This window comes from Schistocerca americana, chromosome 2, assembly GCF_021461395.2.
Source record: "Schistocerca americana isolate TAMUIC-IGC-003095 chromosome 2, iqSchAmer2.1, whole genome shotgun sequence".
Classification (NCBI taxonomy): Eukaryota; Metazoa; Arthropoda; class Insecta; order Orthoptera; family Acrididae; genus Schistocerca; species Schistocerca americana.
In genome coordinates, this window is record NC_060120.1 from 169386256 (window position 1) to 169412913 (window position 26658).

At 39.1% G+C, this 26658-nt stretch overlaps 1 protein-coding gene and 1 non-coding gene across 2 annotated transcripts in view; one reads left to right on the plus strand and one right to left on the minus strand.

Moving 5' to 3' along the window:
- Positions 1-26658, minus strand: part of LOC124589324 — a 201456-nt gene that overhangs the window by 50364 nt on the left and 124434 nt on the right. The gene's annotated exons all lie outside the window — the stretch shown is intronic.
- On the plus strand, positions 6570-6644 carry Trnas-cga. The gene has a single exon. It is a non-coding gene; the product is annotated as a tRNA-Ser (tRNA).

The following is a 26658-nucleotide window of genomic DNA, read 5'->3' on the forward strand; positions in this document are numbered from 1 at the left end:
GGCTGATGAAGACTTATGAATCCCAGAAAAGTGCTCTCCAAGTGACCCATGAAAAGGTTGACATAGGAAGGACCATCCTGGTTCCCATGGCCTTACCCCTGATCTGTTTGTATGTCTGCCCTCAGAGGTGAAGTAGTTGTATAAAGTTAATTAAGGTGAGCATGAAGGATGTCGTAGGTTTGGAATCAGGTGAGCGCTTACTGAGAAAATGTTCAGCAACAGACAGACCATGTACATAGAGGATGTTGGTAAAGGGGGAGGTGGTATCAGTGGTGACTAGTGAGGTGTGTGGTGGGAGTGGGATGGACACAGATTTCACACAATCTAGGAAATGGTTGGTATCTTTGACATAGGAGGGGAGTTTGCAGGTGTAGATCAACTAAGGCAGATATACGTTCAGCGGGTGCTTTGAAGCCAGCAGCTATAGGGCGGCCAGGATGATTGGGTTTGTGGATCTTAGGAAGAAGGTAAAAGGTGGGGGTGGGTGGTTTGGGTGGGATGAGAAGGTCTATGGATTGAGGTAGCAGTCCTTGTGAGGGGGACTGCAGGTCAGTTTGAAAGACAGGGATGGGATCTTGATGGCAGACACTGTCTGTAGATGTATGAGATAGCTGGCATAGACCTTCACTAATATACTCATTTCAGTTAATTACTACAGTGGTAGATCCTTTGTCTGCTGGGAGGATAATGATGGAGTCATCAGCTTTTAGGGAACGTTGGGTCATGTTGTAGGGACCTGGGGAAGGATTGTGAAGCAATGCTGGATGTGAGGAATTCTTGGAAGGCTTGTAAGGGATGATTTTGAGATAGTGGTGATGGATCAAGTTCTGATCATGGTCTGAACTGTTCAGGCAGGGTTTAATGTCAGGTTTGCTGTTGGAAAGGTTTTGGGGTTGGGTGACAAAATGATATTTCCAAAGGTTATTATATGTGAAGGAAAGTAGGTCCTTCACGAAAGTAGCATGATCAAATGCAGGTATAGGGCTGAAAGTGAGGCCCTCAGATAACACAGATAATTCAGGAGGGTAGAGTGCTTTAGATGAGAGGTTAAGGACAATGTACTGTTGTGACTGGTTCTTGGGGTTATGGGTTATTCTTGGTCTGGGAGGCAAAGGTGAAAGCTGTGGGGTTTAGTAGTAGTAGTGGATCTCTTTTTACAATGATATAGGACATGTCAAAGTATTTACAAGTTTAGACCAATTTAAAATAAGCTAATTCATATAAACATTTATTTACAGACTTCTAATTAGAGACAATCATTAGATTTATTCCTGGCATACAGTACTTTTTTTTTACAAATAACTTATTAAATAATGTAATGCCACACTGTTCACTCATATCTCACTATCAGTCACTGCACACACTGTACACACAATGTTTCAAAATGTATTGCATAACAGGTACTTTTTAGCTGACTTTTTAGATAAGTGTATTTTTGCAGTTTCTTTAATCTCTTTTGGTAATTTATTGTACAGTTTTATTCCTTGGTAGAAAATTCTGTTTTGAGTTTCATGTTTATTTTTTATTGGCAAATGTAAGTTGAGTCTATCTACATCTACAAATACATCTACATCTACATCTACATCCATACTCCGCAAGCCACCTGACGGTGTGTGGTGGAGGGTACCCTGAGTACCTCTATCGGTTCTCCCTTCTATTCCAGTCTCGTATTGTTCGTGGAAAGAAGGATTGTCTGTATGCTTCTGTGTAGGCTCTAATCTCTCTGATTTTATCCTCATGGTCTCTTCGCGAGATATACGTAGGAGGGAGCAATATACTGCTGGACTCTTCGGTGAAGGTATGTTCTCAAAACTTTAACAAAAGCCCGTACCGAGCTACTGAGCATCTCTCCTGCAGAGTCTTCCACTGGAGTTTATCCATCATCTCCGTAATGCTTTCACGATTACTAAATGATCCTGTAACGAAGCACGCTGCTCTCCGTTGGATCTTCTCTATCTCTTCTATCAACCCTATCTGGTATGGATCCCACACCGCTGTGCAGTATTCAAGCAGTGAGCGAACAAGCGTACTGTAACCTACTTCCTTTGTTTTCGGATTGCATTTCCTTAGGATTCTTCCAATGAATCTCAGTCTGGCATCTGATTTACCGACGATCAACTTTATATGATCATTCCATTTTAAATCACTCCTAATGTGTACTCCCAGATAATTTATGGAATTAACTGCTTCCAGTTGCTGACCTGCTATTTTGTAGATAAATGATAAGGGATCTATCATTCTATGTATTTGCAGCACATTACACTTGTCTACATTGAGATTCAATTGCCATTCCCTGCACCATGTGTCAATTCGCTGCAGATCCTCCTGCATTTCAGTACAATTATCCATTGTTACAACCTCTCGATACACCATAGGATCATCTGCAAAAAGCCTCAGTGAACTTCCAATGTCATCCACCAGGTCATTTACGTATATTGTGAACAGCAACAGTCCCATGACACACTCCCCTGTGTCACACCTGAAATCGCTCTTACTTCGGAAGACTTTTCTCCACTGAGAATGACATGCTGCGTTCTGTTATCTAGGAACTCCTCAATCCAATCACACAATTGGTCTGATAGTCCATATGCTCTTACTTTGTTCATTAAATGACTGTGGGGAACTGTATCGAACGCCTTGCAGAAGTCAAGAAACACGGCATCTACCTGTGAACCCGTGTCTATGGCCCTCTGAGTCTCGTGGGCGAATAGTGCGAGCTGGGTTTCACACGACTGTCTTTTTCGAAACCCATGCTGATTCCTACAGAGTAGGTTTTTAGTCTCCAGGAAAGTCATTATACTCGAACATAACATGTGTTCCAAAATTCTACAACTGATCAATGTTAGAGATATAGGTCTATAGTTCTGCACATCTGTTCGACATCCCTTCTTGAAAACGGGGACGACCTGTGCCCTTTTCCAATCCATTGGAACGCTACGCTCTTCTTGAGACCTACGGTACACCGCTGCAAGAAGGGGTGCAAGTTCCTTTGCGTACTCTGTTGTTGCATGGTCATGCACAGAGAAGTTTGTGCAGTAATTACCAATGTTATTTTTGATGTGTACAACTGATGTAAATGTATTCACATGGAACAGTTAAAATCCCCAGTGTTTTGAACAGATCTTTACAATGAGCTTGACTAGTATTTTTGGTTATTATTCTTATGGCTCTTTTTCGGAGTTTGAAAATTGTGTTCATATTTTGTGCATTTGTTCCCCAAAAAAGAATGTCATAGCTAAGAATTGAGTGTACATAAGAATAATATGTAACTAAAAGGCACTACATGTTACACACTGATGATAGGATTCGAAGGCTGATGACATTCTGTTTATAAGTACCATTGTGTGTTCGCACCACTTCAACTGAGAATCGATATTCATTGCTAGAAATTTTGCATTTGTTACACAGTCTATAGAGGTGCCATCTACATTTAATTTAACATTGTCATTTTCCTCTTCACACTAAAATTCATGGCATTAGTTTTCTTTATGTTCAATGTCACTTTTTTGCTTATTGACCAGTCATGAACTTCCTTGAGAGTTTCATTTGCTTTCTTGGCAAGGAGTTCTCTTGTTTTCTCAGTAACTATAATGAGTAACACTACTGGGAAAGTCACTGATGTATATCAGGAATAGTATTGGTCATAATATGCTACCTTGCGGAACCCCTATAGTAATGTATTTCAGTTCTGATAAGTGTTTTACTAAATGTTTGGATCTATTTGAAGTATGTGTAATCCCTACTCTTTGTACCCTATCTACTAGGTATGATCAGAACCAGTCAGTGGCTACCCCTCTTATTCCTAATGCTTCTACTTTATTTAATAGAATCTTGTGGTTGACTTTATCAAACACTTTAGAAAGATCCAAAAAATATGCCTGTGACACACTCATCTTTATCAAGAGCATCAAGTACAACTTTTGTGAATTCTACTATGGCTGACTCCATATTTTTGCCACTTCAGAAACCAAACTGTGATTCGATTTAAGGAGGTTGGCCAAGCTTGGTTTGTAGGAGAGGAGTGGTGGTTGATGGTGAGATAGCTTTTTGAGGTGAAGTCTGGCAAGCTGTTGCAGTCTGAAGTTGGCTTGTTGGCTTTGTGAATGATACCATCCAAGGAAACATGAGGGGAAGATAACTGCAGAATTTTATATAAGGAGAGAAGTCTGGTAGAGCGGAAATTTGCTGATGATAGATACAGGTCACAGATTAGCTGTGTAAGGGCAAGAGAGTGCTGTATTTGAAACTGCAAAAGAGCCTGGTGTGGGATAAGACTGCATCCAGAAATACCGACTTTCAATGTTAGGCCTTTTGGAGTAACTCCTAGGGACAAGCAGGTTTCATGAAACAGAATGTGGGACCTTAAGTTTTGCTACTGCAAAGGCATGTTTTCGAAAAGAACAGATGTAATTTGATATGGGATTCACCATGGCAAGAGAGGACAGCTTGGAGAGTTAAAAATCATGAGAGCGGGGAAACAGAGGGAGGAAAAGATAGAAAAACAGAAGAAAAGGCAAGGAAAAAGGCAGAAAAATTAGAAAAAGTCATATGGAAATCATTAATAAGAGGTAATGAGTGTGCAATCTATATGGTACCCAAAATGATAAATGAAAAAATCGATTGGGACAGTCATGAAAACAGAGGAAATTTTGGAAACTGAGTATCTGTGTGTTCTGTCACCGCTTGGTGAGTAGATTTTTTTTATCTATCCTGTTAAATATATTTTTGTTGGTTTTGTGTGGTTTGTGGAGGTCAACAAAATGGGCATGTGACAAATGAGATGGAATGTTGACATTGCCAAAGTAGACAAGAGTCTGTAGACATTTTCATTATGAGGAGCTGCCATCTGATGTTTAAAGGAGGCTAAAAGCTTTGGCATAGATTCTAGGTGAATGATTGCTCTGTATACACATGCAGTCAGCCTAATTGTGTTATGCTGGATAACAAATATACAGTGACATAAAAAAAAATCACTACATCAAAAAATAATTAATGTAGAACAATTAAATTTCAGGAATATATTTGTCTAGGTTACATATTTAAGTGATTAATGTTGCTAGATACAGGTTAATGTAATTGTGAGATAAGACATTACAAATGTGAAATGCTGGTACATTAATAACTAGTATAACCACCATAATGTTAAATGCTAACCTGCATGCATTCTGTTGTGCAGGTGCTGGATGTTGGTTTGTGGGATGGAGTTCCATGCCTGTTGCAATTGGTTGGTCAATACAAAGTTGGTCAATGCTGTTTGTGTCATTTGATAAGTGTCCCATATATAGCCAACTGGAGACAATCCTGGTGATTAAACAGGCCAAAGCATCATGTTGATACTCTGTAGAGCATGTTGGGTTACAACAGCAGTATGTGGATGAGCATTATCCTGTTGAAAAACACCTGCTGTAATGCTTTTCATGAATGGCAATACAACAGGTTGGATCACCAGATTGACTTACAAATTTGCAGTCAGTGTGCATGGGATAGCCACATGTCCATTACTGGCACTGAGACAGAACCAGCTTTCATCAGAAAACACAACAGATCTCCACTCTCCCCTCCAATGAGCTCTTGCCTGACACCACTGAAGTCACAAATGGTGTTGGTTTAAGACCAGTAGAATGGACGCTACAGTCTGTCTGGCTGACAGCTGTCCTTGAAGTAACCAATTTTTAACAGTTTGTTTTGCCACTGTCATGCCAACTGTGGCTCCAGTTGCCACTGTAGATGTAGTATGATGCGCTTGTGGCATATGCCAAACATGATGGTCTTTCCTCTTGTTCACACCACATGGCTGCCAGAGCCTGGTCTTCTTGCAGCCATACATTGTTATAACAGCCACTGCCATCAATCATTTACAGTGACTATCTTCATGCCAAGTCTTTCTGCAGTACTGCAGAAAGAACATCCAGTTCCTCATAGCCCTATTACACAACCTCATTCAAACTCAGTGAAGTATTGATAATGGTGTACTTGTTGCCTTAAAGACATTCATGACTAACATGAACTCACTATGTTCAATTTCAAAGGTAACTAACACTTGTGACCATTACAGCGTGTATTTAAAGCAAATATAATTTGAATTCTCATAGTGGCACTGTTAGCGCCACTCTTATGTGACTAGTGCAAAATTTGAATAGATATCATCTTTCATAATGAGATTTTCACCCTGCAGTGGAGTGTGCGCTGATTTGAAACTTTCTGGCAGATTAAAATTGTGTACTGGACCGAGACTTGAACTCGGGACCGTTGCCTTTCGCGGGCAAGTGGTCTACCAACTGAGCTACCCAAGCACGACTTACATCCCGTCCTCACAGCTTCACTTCTGCCAGTACCTCGTCTCCTACCTTCCAAACATTACAGAAGCTCTCCTGCAAACCTAGCAGAATGCAGAGTGAAAATTTCATTCTGGCAACATCCCCCAGGCTGTGGCTAAGCCATGTCTCCACAATATCCTTTCTTTCAGGAGTGCTAGTTCTGCAAGTTTTGCAGGAGACCTTCTGTAAAGTTTGGAAGGTAGGAGAAGAGGTACTGGCAGAAGTGAAGCTGTGAGGACGGGGCGTGAGTTGTGCTTGGATAGCTCAGTTGGTAGAGCACTTGCCCACGAAAGGCAAAGGACCCGAGTTCGAGTCTCGGTCCAGCACACAGTTTTAATCCGCCAGGAAGTTTCATCATCTTTCATGACTGCTTTCACAGGTTGCCTTGCCTTTGATTAGATAGGTGATGCTTGTGACCCCTGCCCATGGAACCTAAACAATATCCTCATCCATTCTAACTCTATCTCTTCTCCTAACCCCATTGTCTCATGGTTCATATCCTTGTAATAGACCTGCAAGACCTGCCCATAAATCCTCCCACCACCATCTACTCCAGCACAGTCACATAATGTTGTCATTATTGTCATTATTCCATCCTGGATTTCCCATTGTTTATTACAAATAATTTGTGACTCAGATAATTTAATATCCTAACACTTTGAGGGATATATTCTTGAGGACACTAAAACCTTAATACCAAGAGGGTTTGTAGTGAATTGGAAGGCCCATTAAATCTCTTACAATCATTCACTCTCAAAGCATTTTCACTTATGACCAGAGTTGGTGGGGATCAGCACATAATCATAGACAATATGATATCATAACAATATTATGGAAAGTAAAGTTGCTGCTCCTCATATAGTGGAGATGATGAGTCACAGATAGGCACAACAAAAAGACTGTTCCAAATAAGAATTTCGGCCCGTAAGGCCTTTGTCAAAACACACACACACACACACACACACACACACACACACACACACACACACACACACACACACACACGACTGCAGTCTACGGCAACTATAGCCACACTGCGAGCAGCAGCACCAGTGCATGATGGGAGTGGTGACTGGGTGGGGGTAAGGAGGAGGCTGCAGTGGGGAGTGGGAGGTGTAGTAGGGTAGGGGTGGTCGACAGTGCAGTACTGCTAGGGAGCATGCAAGGATGAAGTAGAGAGGATAGGAAAGCTATGTGCAGAGTCAGGAGGTTAGATGGAGGGCAAGGGCGAGGTCGGGAGAGGGGTTGAAGAAAAGGTGACAAGTAAAAAGACTGGGTGTGATGGTGGAATGAGGTTTTTATAGTGCTGGAATTGGAACAGGGAGGCTGGATGAATGGAACAATGACTAACGAAGGTTAAGGCCAAGAGGGTTATGGGAACGTAGGATATATTGCAGGGAAAGTTCCCACCTGCACAATTCAGAAGAGCTGGTGTTGGTAGGAAGGATCCATATGGCACAGGCTGTGAAGCAGTCATTGAAATGAAGGATGTCATGTTTGGCAGCGTGCTCAGCAACCAGATAGTCCACTTTTTTCTTGGTCACAGTTTGTCGGTGTTCAGTCATGTGGACAGACAGCTTGTTGGTTGTCATGCCCACACAGAATGCAGCACAGTGGTTGCAGCTTAGCTTGTAGATCACATGACTGGTTTCACAGGTAGCTCTGCCTTTGATGGGAAAGATGATGTTTGTGATTGGACTGGAGTAAGTGGTGGTTTATTTATTTATTTCTTGTTCCAGTGATCTATGTTGTGACAGTATCACAGGATATGGAACGTGTTGGAGGTCTATGGTAGCACAATAAAAAAAAGAAAAAGATTTCATACTACAGAGAACAGTAACTTAGGTTCTACTACAGAAATTCCATTTTGAGAGATAAATAAATATTACAAAATAATTAATGATATGAATATAATAGAGGGACACATTTCACATGGGAAAAATATATCTAAAAACAAAGATGATGTAACTTACCAAACAAAAGCATTGGTATGTTGATAGAGACACAAACAAACAGAAACACACACACAAAATTCAAGCCTTCGCAACTCACAGTTGCTTCATCAGGAAAGAGTGAAGGAGAGGAAAAGACGAAAGGATGTGGGTTTTAAGGTAGAGGGTAAGGAGTCATTCCAATCCCGGGAGTGGAAAGACTTACCTTAGGGGGAAAAAAGGACAGGTATACACTCGCACACACACACACATATCCATCTGCACATATACAGACACAAACAGACATATGTAAAGGCAAAGAGTTTGGGCAGAGATGTCAGTCGAGGCGGAAGTACAGAGGCAAAGATGTTGTTGAATGATAGGTGAAGTACAAGCGGCAACAACTTGAAATTAGCGGAGGTTGAGGCCTGGTGGGGAACGGGAAGAGACGATATATTGAAGGGCAAGTTCTGATAGGTTGGTGTTAGTGGGAAGTATCCAGATGACCCAGACGGTGTAACACTGTGCCAAGATGTGCTGGCCGTGCACCAAGGCATGTTTAGCCACAGGGTGATCCTCATTATCAACAAACACTGTCTGCCTGTGTCCATTCATGTGAATGGACAGTTTGTTGCTGGTCATTCCCACATAGAAAGCTTCACAGTGTAGGCAGGTCAGTTGGTAAATCACGTGGGTGCTTTCACACGTGGCTCTACCTTTGATCATGTACACCTTCCAGGTTACAGGACTGGAGTAGGTGGTGGTGGGAGGGCAAATAATTAGTGTTACAGAAAATAAATATTGCAAAATATGTGTTTACAATAAACAATAGTCAGGATTACAAATGTAGATTTGGCACATATTTGCATCTAGCGATACAAGAAATGCTAAACATTGTAGTTCAGGAACTCTTCTATTGTATAAAATGATCCTTCTAATAGGAACTGCCTTAAAGTTTTTTTAAACAAGAACTCATCTTCTACCAAACACTTAATTCTTGAAGGGAGCATGTTAAAAATCTTACAGCCAGTGAAATGGACTCTTTTCATACTTAGATTTGCCTGTTCATAGTGGATGTCATGTTTTCTTCTCATCTATAGACTATGATACTCACTGTTCAGTTTAAAAAATGGATTTTTCTTTCCTTATGAAGCACATCAAAGAGAATATATGTGAGGATTCCAAGTTTCTTAAAAAGATTCCTGCATGTGGCTCTAGGATGGACCCCACACATGATTCTTATGGCCCTTGTTTGTACACACAGTACTTTTTTAGCCAGTGACTGTTTACCCCAAAATATCATTCCATATGCCCTAATGGCATGAAAATAACCATAATAGGCTGGCTTCATGGTTTCCATATTTCTAGAAGAAGAAACAATGTATAATGCATAAGTTGCTGAACTCAATCTTTTGCATCGATCCAGGATGTGGCTTGACCAGTTCAGTTTGCTGTCAATATGCAAGCCTAGGTATTTTGAGGTATTCATCCTGGTTATCACCTGCTCACCTATTTTTACTACTATTTCTTCATCTTTGAATGTTGTGTGGAACTGAACGTAGTTTGTTTTAGCGCAATTTAATGAAAGACCATTAATATTAAACGAGTTCACTGTTTTACTTAAAACCTTATTTGCTGTTTCCTCAAGTTTATGTTCTTAATTACCAATAAGTAGTGTAGTGTCATCAGCAAAAATGGCAAACCTACAGTATTTCGTACAGGGAGGCAGATCATTTATAAAGATAATAAAAAGCAGGGGGCTCAGAACTGAGCCTTGGAGCACTCCACACATGATGGTAGCCCATTCTGATGATAATGGGACTCCATTTTGACTATCCACTACAACTTTCTGTTTCCTGTTTGACAGGTACAAGTCAATCCCTGAAGAACCACTTATACCGAGATGTGCAGCTTTTTGTAAAGGAATCTGGTGACTGACACAGTCAAATGCTTTTGTTAGGTCACAAAAATCCCAACCACCTTTAGTTTTTTGTTGATAGATTCCAAGACTCTGACAGAAAATGCAAATATTGTATATTCTGTTGGCAAACCTTTCTAAATCCAAACTGACTTTCGCTGAGGATATTTTGATCCCTGAGATGCTTAACTATCCTGGCATGTATTAGTTTCTCTAAAACCTTTGACAAACTTGTCAGTAGTGATACTGGCTGATAGTTAAAAACAGCATCCATCTTATCTCCCTTCCTATACATTAGTTTTACAACTGCATACTTAAGCCTCTCAGGAACTATTCCTTGCTTAAGTGATGCATCAAAAATGTGCAAAGGCCTTTACTTACATGGCTGCAGCAGTATTTTAATAATTTGTTAGAAATATCATCAATCCCAGTAGAGATTTTACTTTTCAGAGATTTAACAACTCTTTCAATTTCTTGAACAGTGACTGTTGTTACCTTCATGTGTTGTGCCGAGCTAGGTATTCCAGCTTTCAAAAGATTGATGACTTGGTTCATGGAGCCTTGTAAACCAATTTTTTCTATTACTGTTAACAAATGTTTGTTTAATGTGTCTGCAACTATTTTTGAATTGCTAACAATATGACCCTCACTTTTTATTTGAATATTTTCACTACAAACTGAATTTTTCCTTGTTTCCTTCTTTACAAAATTGCAAATAGTTTTTACTTTAGTGCTCAAGTAATCAATTTCTGTCTTCAAGCACATGTTCTTGGCTGCTTGTATGGTCTTATTCAGAACTTTATTGTGGAGTTTATAGTGCATACTCCTAGTGGGATCATTTGATCTCGTGGCTGCTGCATGTAGTTCTCTTCTTGTTTTACAATAAATTTTGATGCCTTTAATAATCCAAGGCTTGTCTCCAGATTTTAACAGGTTTTCTCTCACAGATTTTTTTTTTGAAAGGTTTCTTCAAATAGATTTGTAACTTCTTAGATAAATATATTAAATTTTGAGTTTACGTCAATTGCAACATATACAGGTGACCAGTCCACTAGTTGTAATTGCTAATTAAAGCTTTCAATGGTGTGTTTGTTTATAATCCTAAAGTTTTTCCAGGTGAATTTTTCTTTCCTTTGTACATTTATTTGGTTTAGAGTGAGGAATTGCCCTTCATGACCAGAGAGGCCATTTATAATATTTTTCACAGTTAAATTATTGTAAATATCCTTATTTACAAATACATTATCTATTAAAGTGCTAGGACCGGCTGTTACTCTAGTTGGAGTGTCCACCACTGATACTAAGTTGTAATAGTACATCAGGTGTTCAAAGTCTGTTTTGTTTCTATTTTCTGTCAATAAGTCCACATCGAAGTCACCCATAACAACGGTTGATTCAGTTTAAGGACAGAAGTGAGTCTATTTGTTTCAGAAATACATTCAGATTTCCAGCAGGTGTCCTGTAAATAGCCAGTACAATAACTGTTGCACTATCTGCTCTTAACTCAGTGCCACACACCTCAAAATGCTCTTCATCACAGTATTTGCTTAAATCTAGAGATTTATACACTACATTGTTTTTTACAAATATTGCAACTCCACCTTTTCTCATAATAGATCTACAGTAATGTGCAGCTAAACTTAAGTTCTAAATTTGCAGCATGTGGATTCTACTCCTAACATGATGTTCTGAGAAAAACAGTACATCAGGCTCACTTTCACACTCATCTTTTAAATTTATTAATAAATGGTCCATTTTATTCTTGAGACTACATATATTTTTGTGGAATTAAGCCAAAGTTTGATTTTTGCTCACCACTGCATTTGCATTATGTTTGTTAGGAGTGGCTTTTTCCAGTACACTAGTTGATAGTATTGCTTGAGGTGTGGAAGACTCATATTGAACACACGAGAGAGATGTTTCACGCAACAAATCTTTTTCTCTCATGTTACTTGCCATAAAAAACGCTGGGTTTACTTTCTGTTGTGTGTAGGATGGGCAACAGTTTCTGCTGCATGTATTGATGTTTCAGCTGTTGGTCCTGCCACTGATGATTTTGCTGCTTTTGACGATGCTGCTTCTTCTGCTGCTGAGACTGGTCTCATACCAGTAAATGAAATTTTGCTTTTTGCTCTATTCCTGTTCGCAATGATTTCATTTACCATTTTACGCACAAAGTTTCTTCCTTCGTAATTCAGATGCATCCTGTGTCTGGTATGCTGACATCTGTCCAATTTGCCTGTACCAAGGATGTTACATTTTCCAAACAAAAAACACATTTGTTTTATTTTAATGTTAGTTTTTCAAATTTCTTTGTTGACACAAGAGAGATACAAAAGATCATATCTGTGTGGTAAAATTGCAACTATTGTATTTTGATGTTTATTGCATTCCAGGAACTTTAGTTTCATTAGGCAGTTATTTGCTTCAATTTTTGCAATATCATTTGCACCTGCTATACACACAATGTAGTCATTTTTCCCCGACATTTTATCATGTAAGTTGACACCAATACTGTTTTTCGTTGTTGCTCCTGGTTTCACAATACCTGTTGTGTCGTATTTTTTGTTTCCTTCAAAAAGTCTCGTCATGTTTTTGCCATGACTGTCCGATAAAAATAATACACTACTTTCATGTTTGCACTGTTGTAGGCCTACTTTTTTGTTGATATTGTCTTTCTCATTCATCCCATTACTTCATGCAAAAGATGGTATGCTCAGTTTCTCACCGTCACTGTTTGCCTTAATTCTGAACTTAGAGCCTCTATCACCATTCTGTTGATAAGGTTTGTTCCAAAGTTCATGATCCTTTACCAATGTTAGGCCTAAATCCACCTCTTCACTCACAGAAAGAACATGAAGTTTTTTTTTTAACCGCCAACTGTTTGGTGTTTTCACTACCCAGTGATGTTTTCGTATTTACATCTCTGTTTTTATATTGTATTTTTGTCCACTCATTAGAGTTTTTCTGTGGAAGAGAAATTGACTTTTGTTTGACTAATGGCTCACTTATTTCTTTTTGAAGTTTAGACATCTCACTATTCAATACACTGATGATTTGGTGAAGGCTAGAAATATGCTCATTTAGCTTCATGATTTCGTCCCTACAATTTACACACACTGTATTTTTACTGACATTATTTTTGTTTTTTCGCAAGAACACCACTCACTTATACACACAATGTCTCCGCCATCTAGAAAATTGTGGTGGGAGGACGTATGGGACAGGCCTGCACCTAGGTCTATTACAGGGGTATGAGCCATGAAGTAAGGTGTTGGGAGCAGGTGATGTGTAGGGATGGATGAGTATATTGTGTAGGTTTGGTGGACAATGGAATATCACTGTGGGAGCGATAGGAAGAATAGTGGGCAGGGCATTTCTCATTTCTGCGCACAATAAGAGGTAGTCGAAACCCTGGCAGAAAATGTAATTCAGTTGCTCCAGTACAGGTTGGTACTGAGTTACGAGGGGAATGCTCCTCTGTGGCCGGATGGTGGGACTTTGGGAGGTGGTGGGAGGCTGGAAAGATACGGCACAGGAGATTTGTTTTTGTACAAGGTTGGGAGGATAATTTCTGTCTGTGAAGGCTTCAGTGAGACCCTCGGTATATTTCAAGAGAGACTGCTCATCACTGGTGGCTAGGGTGTATGGGAGGGACTTCTTGGTGTGAAATGGGTGGCAGCTGTCAAAGTGGTGGTACTGCTGGTGGTTAGTAGGTTAGATATGGACAGGGAGGTACTGATGTAGAGAATCTTTGAGGTGGAGATCAACATCGAGAAAGGCTTGTTGGGTTGAGTAGGATCAGGTGAAGAGAATTGGGGAGAAGGTGTTGAGGTTCTGGAGGAATGTGGGTAGGAAGTCCTCAACCTTGATGTGATCATGAAGATGTCATCAATGAATCACACCAGATGAGGAGTTTGGGATTCTGGGTGTTTAGGAAGGATTACTCTAGATGGTCCATGAGTAGGTTGGCATAGGATGGTGACATGCCAGAGCCCACAGCCATACCCCAGATTTGTTTGTAGGTAATACCTTCCAAGGCAATTAGTTGTGAGTAAGAATATAGTTGGTCATGGCAACTAGGAAGGAGATTGTTGGTTTGGAATCCATCAGGCATTAGGAAAGGTAGTGTTCAATAGTGGTAAGGCCATGGGCATTAGGGATGCTAGCGTAAAGGGAGGTGGCATCAATAGTGACTAGCAGGGCAACATGTGGTAAAGGAACAGGAACTGAGGATAATCGGTGGAGGAAATGGTTGGTATCTTTTATATAGGAAGGTATGTTCTGGGTAACAGGTTGAAGGTGTTGGTCTATGAGAGCAGAAATTCTCTCAGTGGGGGCACAGTAACTGGTCACAATGGGGTGTGCTGGGTGGTTGGGTTTATGGACTTTAGGAAGCACATAGAGGGTAGGACTGAGGGGAGTGGTAGGGGTTAGCTGAGTGATATACTCTGGGGAGAGGTTCTGGGATGGGCCTAAGGATTTGAGGAGAGACTGGAGATCCTGCTGGATTTCTGGAATGGGGTCACTGTGGCAAGGTTTTTAGATGGATGTATCTGACAGCTGGCGGGGTCCTTCTGCCAGGTAATCCTTGCGGTTCGAAACAACCATGGTGGAGCCTTTGTGAGCAGGTAGGATTATAAGGCCAGGATAAATTTTTAGATGGTAGACTGTGATTCTTTCTGCAGATGTTAAGGTTAGTTTGCATGTTGACGGACTTGGGGAATGATGATGAGGCAAGGTTCGAGGTTAAGAAATTCTGGAATGTTAATAGGGAGTGGTTTGGGGGCAGTGTGGTGGATCATGATTGGGTGGAGGAGCCAACTGAGTTAGGCTGGGTTCAACATTGGTCTTTGGTTGAATCTGATTGGTAGGGTTGGTAGCAAAAAAGTGTTTCCACTGTAGGGCTCGGGAGAAGGAGAGAAGGTCTTAAACAAGTCTTGCATGATTAAATTTGGGAATGGGGGAAAAGGTGAGGCCTTTGGAAAGGACTGATATTTCTGTGGAGCTAAGGCTTCTGGAGGAAAGATTCATGACAGTGTTTCAGATCTGATTAGGTTCTGAATTCTGTGTGGAGGGAGTTTTGGAGGGTGGGGTAAATGTAGTAGATCTGCAACCTCCGTTAGTCATTGTTCCACCCACCCAGCCTCCCTGTTCCCATTCCAGCACTATACAGCCCTCATTCCGCCATGCACCCAAGCTTTTTACTTCTCTCCTTTTCTTTACTCCCCTTTCCACCTCTTCCCTGCCCTCCATCTAACCTTTCGACTGGAGATAGCTGCCCTACCCTCTCCACCTCATCCCTGCATTCTCCCTAGCAGTACTGCACTGCCTGCCACTCTTACCCTACTGTCCCTCCCCCTCCCAACCCGAGGCTCCTCCTTACCCCCACTCGGTCACCACTCCCATCATGCACTGGTGCTGCTGCTCACAGTGTAGCTACAGTTGCCTTAGGCTGCATTCATGTGTGTGTGAGTTGCATTTGCATGTGTGTGTGTGTGTGTGTGTGTGTGTGTGTGTGTGAGAGAGAGAGAGAGAGAGAGAGAGAGAGAGAGAGAGAGAGAGAGAGAGAGATCTATTTTTGACAAAGGCCTTTAGGGCCAAAAACTATATTTTGAACAGTCTTTTTGTTGTGCCTATCTGCGACTCAGCATCTCTGCTATATGGTGAGTAGCAACCTTCCTTTTCATAATATGTTACACTCCATCCTGGATTTTACATTATGACAACAAGTGTTTTAATCCTCAGAAATCTCATGTAAGTGACACTATTAATCTGCTCATACTTGTCTAACAAGCTTTTCACAGTTCACTATTGGAAGGTGCAGTGTGACAGGGAGGACAATATAAGCATGGGGAAATGTCCTTGGATTCAGGGAGCTATCAAAGAATATTGTGTCTCCAAGTGGTATTGTTGTTGGTATCAATTTTGAAGATTGCTTGGATGCAGCTGTCCATGCTAGTCTTCCTGTGCAAGCCTCTTCATCTCTGAATAACTACTAATACTTAAATTCATTTGACTATAATTTTTACTCTCCCCTCCCCTCCCTGACTTTGTTCCATTACCAAACTGATGACTCAGAATGTGCCCTTTCAGGATGTGTTCTATCAACTGATACCTTCTTTCAGTCAAGTTGTGCCAGAAATTTATTTTTTCCCCTGTTCAATTCAGTATTTGCTCATTAGTTAATCTACACATCTAACCTTATGGATTCTTCTGTAGCACTTAATGTAGAATGTAGCTTCTATTCTTCAAACGGTTTATTGACTACTCTTCACACCCATACAAGGCTTCACTTCACACTTACCTTTATATTAGATGTTAAGAAATCATGTTTTTCATAAATTCATTTTTAGTTACAGAAAATTAATGAATTTTACTTCCATCCTACCTTGGACATCATCAGTAATCTAGCTGCACAAATAACAAAACCTGTCAACTACATTTTATGTATCATTTCCTATTCTAATTACCTCAACATTGCTTGATTTAATTTGACCACATTCCATTATCTTGTTTTACTTTTGTTGATGTTCATCTTAAACTCTCTTTTCAAGGCAAGTTCTTTTCCACCTCTGATAGAATTACAATATCATCAATAAACCTAAAATTTTTTATTTACTCTCCCAGAACTTTAATTCCCTTCCCAAACTTCTTCCTGTTTTCCTGCACTGCTTGTTCAGTGTGTAGATTTAAAAACATTGGGTACAGGCTACAACCTTTTGTTGTAGACTTGAAAAAGAAACATGTGAGATTCTTTATGGGAAGAAATGCGTAGTATAACTACCTCCAGCAGGATTAGGAAATCATGAATGTAATGATATCTCCTGAAAAAAAGAGTGGAATGAACTATGGTGCACTCTTGATTAGAAAACTCAGACAACATGGTAGTTCACCGTTCATGTCGATGTCTTTCCTGCACAGCTATATAGATTAATACTACAATAAACACACAGATATGTATGGCCCTTTTCTTACTGTATAATGGGTATTTTCAGTGCGTCCCTCTATTAGTCAGGGAAGCATCCTGTCTCCCAGATCAGTCTGAACAAGACAGGAATTCTTCTTTAGCTTCACCTGTGAGTTGTCACAATGTGTACAATTGGTTTGATCATTATTTGGTGTCAGTAGCTGCAGACGATGCTGAATACTGCTTCCCATAAAAAAAGTCAGTTACAAAATCACAAGCTGTAGGAGCCACCAGCCCATCTACTCTTCTTGGCTGTTTATTTTATTCATTCATTTTAAATCTTGTGTGTCCAATTAGTGAGCTGCTTCCTTGAATGTGAGGCAAGTTGAAAGAACATTTTATAAATATTATTACAATGTAAAGTAAACCTCAGTGAAGGTAGCATAAGCACAAGTACAAATATTTTAAGAAACACTGACGACCTTGAAAAATACGAGACACTCTACATACATTGATGGAAAAAAACTGCAAAGTTGGTAGACATGTTTCTACATCTGAAGATGATGTCTCTTCAGATTTTGTACCAGCACCAGACACATCAGAGTGGTGCTACTAGCATCACTATGAAGATGTAGATCAGATTTTCTTTAAATACACACTGTAATGGTCATGAGTATTATTTGCCTTTGAGATTGGATATAGTGATTTGATGTTAGTCAAGAATGCCTTTAAGGTGACAAAGACACCAATATCAGAACATAACTTGTAATGCAGCAAGTTATTACAAGATAACATTCATTGCAGTAAGGCATGCAGACTTTTTTTTTTTTATTCATACCCTCTATGAATCTAAATAATCCATATTAGTAATTATCCAATTTTGTTCAAATTTGGTACACAGCCTTTTGTTATTAATGGAACGATGCTGTCAAAATTTCAGATTTTTATTTATTATAGTTCCGGAGATAAAGAGAATTACCTAAAAGTCCTAAAACCCACACTTGTTTTTTAAAACCAAGTTAGGAATAATAACAGATTGACTTTCATTATCATTTGAAGCCATTACAAAGTTGTCAGTGCATAAAAAATCAATTAATTAGAATTTTCTTTTTAAAACTTTAGACTCTGTGCATTATTTAATACAAAAATCAGTCAAAATTATTATTTGATTATATTTTGTTGTGTGAGTGAGAGAGAATGATTGAGAGACTGTATATGGGACATATGTAAAAATTTAATATTTTGTTTTACGTAAAACATTGTGCTAATAAACCACGGGATAGTTATGTTGCAACCACAATTCGGGTGAAGTATATCTGTGTGAGCATGCTTTTGTATAAAAGCAGCCAGAATGGAAGTTAGAGGTGGAATAAGTTTATTTATCAGTTTGAAGAATATTTTGCACTTTGCTTATTTTGATTAAACATAATACAAGAAATTGAAGTTTTTCTGACATTAATTACTATCAAATTAGTGATTGGATAAGGCAAGATCTGCTGCAAGAATGATCAGGCAGGAAACTTTTGACTGGTCATTTAGATTAACAGCCAATCAGAATTAAGCTGTTCCCACACGAACAGAGGAACATGCAGAAAGGAGAGTACCTCAAGAGAGTCACTTGCTAGCCAGCCTACAGATAACATGATGTTAGATTGCTCCTTAAATATACTCTGCAAGATGAGGAAACAGTGAGCTAATTTTGGTTCGAACATATCACGACTGAAGTGACTGGAGTTACGAACATATTAAGGAAAGTTTGGTGTTCCTAAGTTACACAATTTGAGAGATATGAGTGTGTAAACTTTCTTGCCATAGTAACAACTCCCCATGGCATGTTTCGTGCTCAGTACGGAATATTTTGGTGAGCACTTCTTACAAAGAAGACTACTGAAACAACCAAATGTTTAACTCGCGAATAGTTGTGGGTAGCACTTCTTACAAAGAAGACTACTGAAACAACCAAATGTTTAACTCACGAATAGTTGTGGGTCTGTGACTGGTAGGACATGAAAATTAGTCAGGTCAGACTTGTTAAAATTCTGGCTGCTTTTTGAGTGAATATTTGTTATAAAGACAGTGAACTTTCAATGATAACGTTTCACCATATTACATACGGACTTGATAACCATTTCATGTGTTTCAATATAAATTAAAAAACAGAGTTAATCTAATTTTAAACACTTTTCTGTTAGTAGACTGAATATCCTGAATGCCCGATTTTTTAATCATGAACTTTCAGGAACTGACTTTCAACTAGAGTTACGTGGCCCCTGTGTGGTAGGTATTAGGTAGTGGTTTCATCAACGCTGCTCTACACTGCCTAGCATATATCTGCCACCACAGAGTGAAGAGACATCGGCAAGAATCCTATCGAGGTAGGTGGACTCAATAGTTGTGGTATTAATAACGACAAAGACGACCGACCCCGTCCCACCACACTTGCTGCATTATGCGTCCGGGAAATGTGAAGTTCAAGTGAGAGTGAACTTTAAAAGCAGCAGTGTAGCTAACCCAATAAAAGAAAGACCCAAATGTGCATAAACAAACTTTGATAGAAAGACAGAGGAACCATGCGATCAAGGGAAAGATGATTCAGAAAGGACAGCAATAGCGAAGTGGAAGATTTCGTGGCTAGAACCACTGGTGGAGAAGGCGGCAGATGATGTCGGCAGCAGCTGTACAACACGTGACAATGAGCAACAGCAGACAGGTGTCTGCAGCAGCTGGCAGCAGTGGACAGCGTGTGGACCCAGAAACTACATCTGCGGGGGCAGAGCTTGGCGAATGGACCGGCTGTAACATCTTGCCTTGCTGATGATGATCGAGAAAAGCTAAGTTGTTTTGTACTTCATTTGGTGTGTGTGTGTGTGTGTGTGTGTGTGTGTGTGTGTGTGTGTGTGTGTGTGTGTGTGTGTGTGTGTGTGTGTGGAAACAAACTTATGAACATGACGGAAAATAATAACCCTGCTATATTAGACAAGAATGTGAGGGTAGATTCGGAGAAAGTAGTACATGCAGATGATGCAGTGGGTGGTGTATTTAGTTTTGATGCATCACAAGCAAATGATAGTGGCTTGCCAGATTCAGTGCATGCTAATTATGAGACAGACAATGAACAGAACACGATGGAAACCGATGTCAAGTTTACACCGTTTCATGTTCAAAGACTAAAAAGGGAATCGAAGGTTGAAAACTCCATATCTATTCCTATTCAGGAGGAAAAAAGTGAAGCAGAATCTGAGGTTAATCTTAAGTTTGCAATTGTTACTGTTACAGAGATAAAACAGGAACCATTGTCAATTGCTTGTGAGCAGAAAGATAGTGTTTCAGAAATGTTAGCAAATATTTTGAAACATGTGGGGGATATGAATATCAAAATGAGTGGATTGGGTTCCGAAATTAAAATTTCACTAAGCTCTGATATTAACACTAAAATGAAGGAAATGGGTTCTGATATAAAGAGTTCCTTAAGTTCTGAGATAAATGGATTGCACAATTGCACACTGAAATAAATGGGTTGCATACTGAAGTTGATGGATTGGTTTCTGAAGTTAATCAGGGGTTTACAAACATATCAGTAGAAATGGAATCAAGAATGGAAAACAAAATTTCTAAATTAAGAGATTCATGGAAAAACAACATGACTTTGTTAGTGACAGTGTAAAAAGTGAAATTAGTAAAGTAAAACAGTAAAAAATGAATTGACATCTCAGATGAAGCAAGTTGCTGATGACAGGGTTTCTTTTTTGGACGCACGACAGCAAGGTCTTCAGCGCTGCTGATGACAACAAACAGTTACGGGAACAAGTAAAAGCAGATTTAAATAAAATGTAGGAACAAGTAAATAATGTGGAAAAACAATGTGAGGATAGTCACTCTATAATGGGAAATCAAATCAAGGGAGGAAAGGATCTGTGTGAAAAATTTGGCGTGCAAGTGGCTGTTAAATTTACTAACCTGGAAACTAACATAACTCAATTTAGTACAGCTGTAGGTGAACAACTGTGTAACCATGATGGTAGACTAAAAAGAATAGAACAAAGTGTTCTAACCGTAGTGGCTATCTAATATCTAATGGTATTGTAGGATCCTCAGAAATTGCATTTGTGACACATCGGCAGTTTTTGCGATTTGATCCAAGTAAAAATGTACATCCTAAAGAATTCTGTGTGATTTTGAGGACGTTTTACCAGAATATTGGGGCAAATGAAAACAGATGAAAGTTTTGAACAAATTCTGGTCAGGTGAAAAATATGATCTGAAGAAAGATACTATTAAGAGATTTGTGCAAAAATGGGTCACAACTTTGTCATATTTGAGCTCCAAAGTGGAGGCGGGACAGATCATTATAGGGGTAGAGAATAAGTTGGCTTTGTACTGGCATAATCAATTAATATTGGCACCTAGGGATGATATTGATAAATTATTCATTACCTTGAGAAGGTAGAAAATTTTCTAAAGGAGGAGGAGAATGCTAGGAGGGATTATAGGCCACTCATTAAGCAAAATGAAAACAGACCCGAGGCATATGTAAATAGAATAGGAGTGCAGAGGTCCAGTAATTACAGAGGCAGGTACCATGGGCGAGGGGCTCCTGTTGGAAGTAGACATAATGACAGCGACCAAAATGTTGAATATAGACAGGAGCAGACCACTGACTGGGCGGATTGGCATAGACAGCCAGCTGAAAGAAATGTCAGTGGCAATGACTGCATAGGAGAGAGGGAAAACTAATGGCAATCTGTAATGGTGCTAACGTTTGCAGGCTGCGGCAGAGTAGGTTAAATCTGCTAGCAAAACCTTTTGTAGGGCAGCCACCAACTGAACATATTGGGGTTGGTATAGTAGAAACAGATGTTGCAGAGGAGAGGGACACTGTTAAAATATGTGTTTTTCATGGAAGTGATTCCAGGGAAGTGATTTCAGGAACAACGTTAATGAGGAACAGGTATTAGAAAATAATGATTCAGAACAGGATGTTAGTGTGAGTCAACACTGCAATGCAGATGATGAGCTTACAGTGAAGTGTGGAATTAGCCCTGTAATAGGGGAAACAGTATTAGAGGTACCTGAGGAAGAATATAGTAGGGCAGAGGAAGTTTTACGTAGGTTAGAAGGAGTCGTGTATGATAGTGACGAAGAAGGAACAGAAGTGGAGAAAGCAGGGGGTTATTTTGATAATTCTGGCAACACAATAGGAAGGGTTGCAAAATCCAATATTATTATTAAAGAAGGAGAGTGTTTGGAGAAGTGTTTTGATTTGTCAGTAGTGGACAGACTAATTAAAGCAGCCACAGTTAAAGAGGAAGAAGACTCCATGAATATGTGTGTAATTTCCACAGAAGGTGTAGGATTCAATAGACATGATGTAGTGCAAGAATTGTTAGATGAACTTGATTCTGAAGTCAGAGAGAAAACTGCAGGACAGCCTATAATAGAAGTTACTATTTTTAATGAATAGGTTCCTTGTTTACTGGATAGTGGTTCCGATTTATGTGCAGTGTCACACGATTTTGTGAATGCTCTCCCTGCTAGTAAGGATGTGGTTATAATGCCAGTGCATGACATAAATGTTATTGTAGCCACAGGGAAAATTAAGAAAGTAGTTAAACATGAAGTTATGCTACCTGTCAGGATCGGTGAAGTACAGTTGGACCAGAACTTTCTGATAATAAATGGCTTAAGCAAGTAAATGCTGGTGGGAGCAGATTTCTTACAAATGTACAAAGGAAAAGAGGATTTTTGGCATAACAAAGCTGTCATTGTGGTGCAGGGAAGAACGTTAGCTATTCCTTTTATTGGTAAAAGGCAGTATGAATCCGACAGGCAAGGTGACATGCCTACACGTTACTGCAGAAAGAAAGAGGATATTGTGGGGAACAATGAGTATGGCAAAAGGAAGGAAGTAGATCATGCTGAGGTAGAAAACATCTGAATAATAATTAACGAAAAAGTGCAGGGTTATCCAATTTAACAGAAGCACAAAAGGATGAGTAATACAAATTTAGAGCAGGCATCAGGAAGTGTTTTCTCACCAGCCAGGACTAGTTCGAGATTATGAATGTTATCTAACTGTAAAAGAGGATGCCCATTTCTTCCAAAAGCCATTCACTGTTCCAAAAGTACATAAAAAAGCTGTGAGAGATATGATTCAGAAAATGCTTAAATGAGACATTATAGAAAGGGGATTTAGTGTATATAACAACCCATTGGTTGTGATGCCTAAAAGAGATGGTTCGATTAGACTCGTTTTGGACACTAGAGCTTTGAACAAAATAATATTGCAAGAGAGTGAGAGGCCTGAAAATACAGAAGAATTATTGCAAAAATTTAAAGGTGCTAAATTTTTCACATTGATAGATGTAACTTGTGGTTACTGGACCCTATCTGTAGTGAAAGAATCTAGGAACTACACAGCTTTCCTGTTTGAGGGAAGGTGCTGTCAGTACAAGATTGTACCCTTTGGGTTAAATAACAGCATTTGTGAGTTTTTTAGGGCAATGTCCCAAGTGCTAGGTGACCAGTTATTAAGAAGAATTACAGTTTATGTGGACGATGTGTTGATTTCAACTCCCAATTGGGAAGAACACTATATGTTGTTGGATAAGGTTTTAGAAGCAATAGAAAGGGGTGGAATGAAACTCAAATTAGACAAAATGGAGTTTATGAGGAAAGAAATAAAATTCCTGGGACATATTGTTAGTGGAAAAGGAATTATGCCCAATCCTGAAAAAATTAAAGCCATTAGGGATTATTTAGCACCTACTACCTGAAATGAATTAAATGGTATGTTTGGATTTTTTTGGATACTATTGAAAATTGTGACTGGAAAATTATTCAGTGCACCTTGTCTGAGAGAATTGTTAAAGAAAACTGTACCGATTAGATGGAAAAATGAGTGTCAGAGGGCCTTCAAAGAGCTTAAAGAGGTGCTGCTAAGTAGTCAGATCTTAAACCATCCTGACTTTGCCATGTCTTTCTGTCTTGGATCAGACACTTGTGATTCTGGTCTGGGGGCGGAACTGTTCCAAATTGAAACAGAAGGAGACAACTGAGTTCACAAAATGATCATGTCTGCTAGTTGATCGTTGCAACAGGCGGAAAAGAACTATGGCGTTTTGAGCTGGAAGCTCTAGCAATTATATTTGAGTATTATCTATTAGGTCACAAAGTAATAGTTTACAGTGACCATCAGGCCTTAACATTTTTGGAGACATGCCGACTAAAATACGGCAGACTGAGGAGGTGGTCAATGTATCTCCAGCAATCTGATATAGAGATAAAGTACACAAAGGGCTCAGAGAACATTGTAGTCAATGTATTGTCTAGAAATGTGTAAGAAAATGGGATGGAAGTAGATCCTTTAGGACAACAGGAATGGAGTGATGTTTTGCTGGCAACAATACAATGAGAGGAAGAAGGACCACTTAAACACATTTGTAAGAACCTCAGGAGGAAGCAAAATCAGGATGACAATATTGAATTGGTAAAAAGCTGGCTAGGTCATCCAGATTTGCCAAAAAAAGCAGAATATTACAAAATACACCAGGAGATACTATTTAGGCTAAAAAAGAATGATGAGGGAAAATGGCACATCTGTTTCCCAGAACCAAATGTGGACTCGCTGATACATTATGTGCGTAGGAAGTACAGGCATTATGGAGCCAGAAAATGTATTGCGAAATTGAATGAGATAGTGATTTTCGGTAACATGTGGCACAGGGTACAGAAAAGGCTGGAATCTTGTGACAGATGTCGGAAGGTGTGAGCAAATAATAGAATCATGCAGGGACAAATGTAACCTCAAAATAGGCTAGATCTTGTAGCTGTGGACCTTTTTGGCCCTTTACCTGTTTCAAGGGGGAGGGGGGTTGTGAATATGTCTTTGTACTGGTAGATGGATTTACGAAGTATGTTAGATCTTATACTATAAAAAAGGCAAACTCCAAAGTAATTGTTAGTAAACTAGAGAAAGACTTTTTTGTAAACATTGAGGATGCCGAAAGCCATGTTATTACATAATGGACCACAGTTTGTGTTCAAGAGGTTTGAAGAATGTTTAAACAGAAGGGATATAGAACATATAAAGACTTCAGCCTATTTTCCCGAGGGAAGTATGTGAGAAAGAATAATGAAAGAACTACATCGTCTCTGTAGGATGTATTGTCACAAGAAACACTCAGCTTGGGCCAACTACTTAGAAATTTTGAAGAGGTGATTAATCACCTGAAACATGAAACAACTGTTTTTGCACCTGTAGAGTTAATGTGTGGAATCACATTATTATTATTATTTATTTATTATTTTACTTAGTTGAATTTCCCACTTTTACTGAAATGGCCATGGAGCAGAAAAAGAGGATAGCATGGGCAAATATTAGACAAAAGGCTCTGGAAAGAAAAAGGAGACACAATGTGAGAGTGTGTCCTACAAGTTTTAAGTAGGTGATTTAGTGCTGGTGAAAACGAAGGAAAAATCTAAAAAGCTTACTGCAGAAACCAAAACATTTACAGTTGAGTATGTGGGACCCTTTAGAATTATGGCCAAGCCTCATGCCAATGCATATAAATTAGAATATGTCAAGTTGCACAAACTTCTGGGATTGCGAAATATCATTGATTTGAATAAGTACAGGGAACACGCACTTTTAGCGTTGTCAGGTGTATGACAAACACCAGGCATCCCAAGTTGTTGGCAATAAAATTTCCTTTTTGTTTCATATTGTCAACCAAACTCTTCATCATTCGGAACTTTTTTGATATTTTCTTTCCTTCTTCCTTATTGTGGTAAATAATGTACATAAAGAGTGAATGCCATCAGAAAAATAAGAGAACTGTTAAAAGAAAGATATTTTTGGGAGGTAAATGACTACTAAAGACTAACACAAATGAATGTGGAGTGAAAGTGATGTAAAAAGGTGTACTGAAAAAATAATGTAATGTGACTCCTTAATATGTGATTTCTAAGCCATTTTCAGAACATGTAGAAATGATGTAGGAAGATGTTTGTGGTAAGAGGCTTTAGGAATTTATTTACGAGCCACATAAGTTGGCGTAAATATTTTCAACATTTCCAGTAATTTTGCATTCTCTGTGTATAATAGCTTGTTTTATGTAAAGTCATGAGATATTTAATAGTAACTGTAAGGTAAATATTTTTTCTGAAAAGAAAAGTTAAAAAAAATGTTTCTTACATAGTAATAAGTATTGCTTTCAGCAGGAACTTGCTTAGAAATTCTCCCACTATAAAATACATATAATGATTTTTTTGAAAAAGAGTAAAGTAATAGTGCCAATTTGGGTACTGTTGTTACTTTTGAATAATGGTTAATTCACCCTTTACTGAAAATAATTAGTACTGTAAAAGACTATTTGATATAAGATGTTGAATTACAATGAATATTGAGATTCCTTGGAATATAGTTTTGTAAAAATAAGCAGTAAATTTTGAGTACAGTAAAATTCTAGAAGGTTCCTCGCAAAGCTTCCCCTTTAGATTTGAGAACAAAAATACGAATTATGATACATTTGTATGTGTAAAGTTAGGGTGCAGAAATTAAGAATGGTGGCTGAGACATACTGC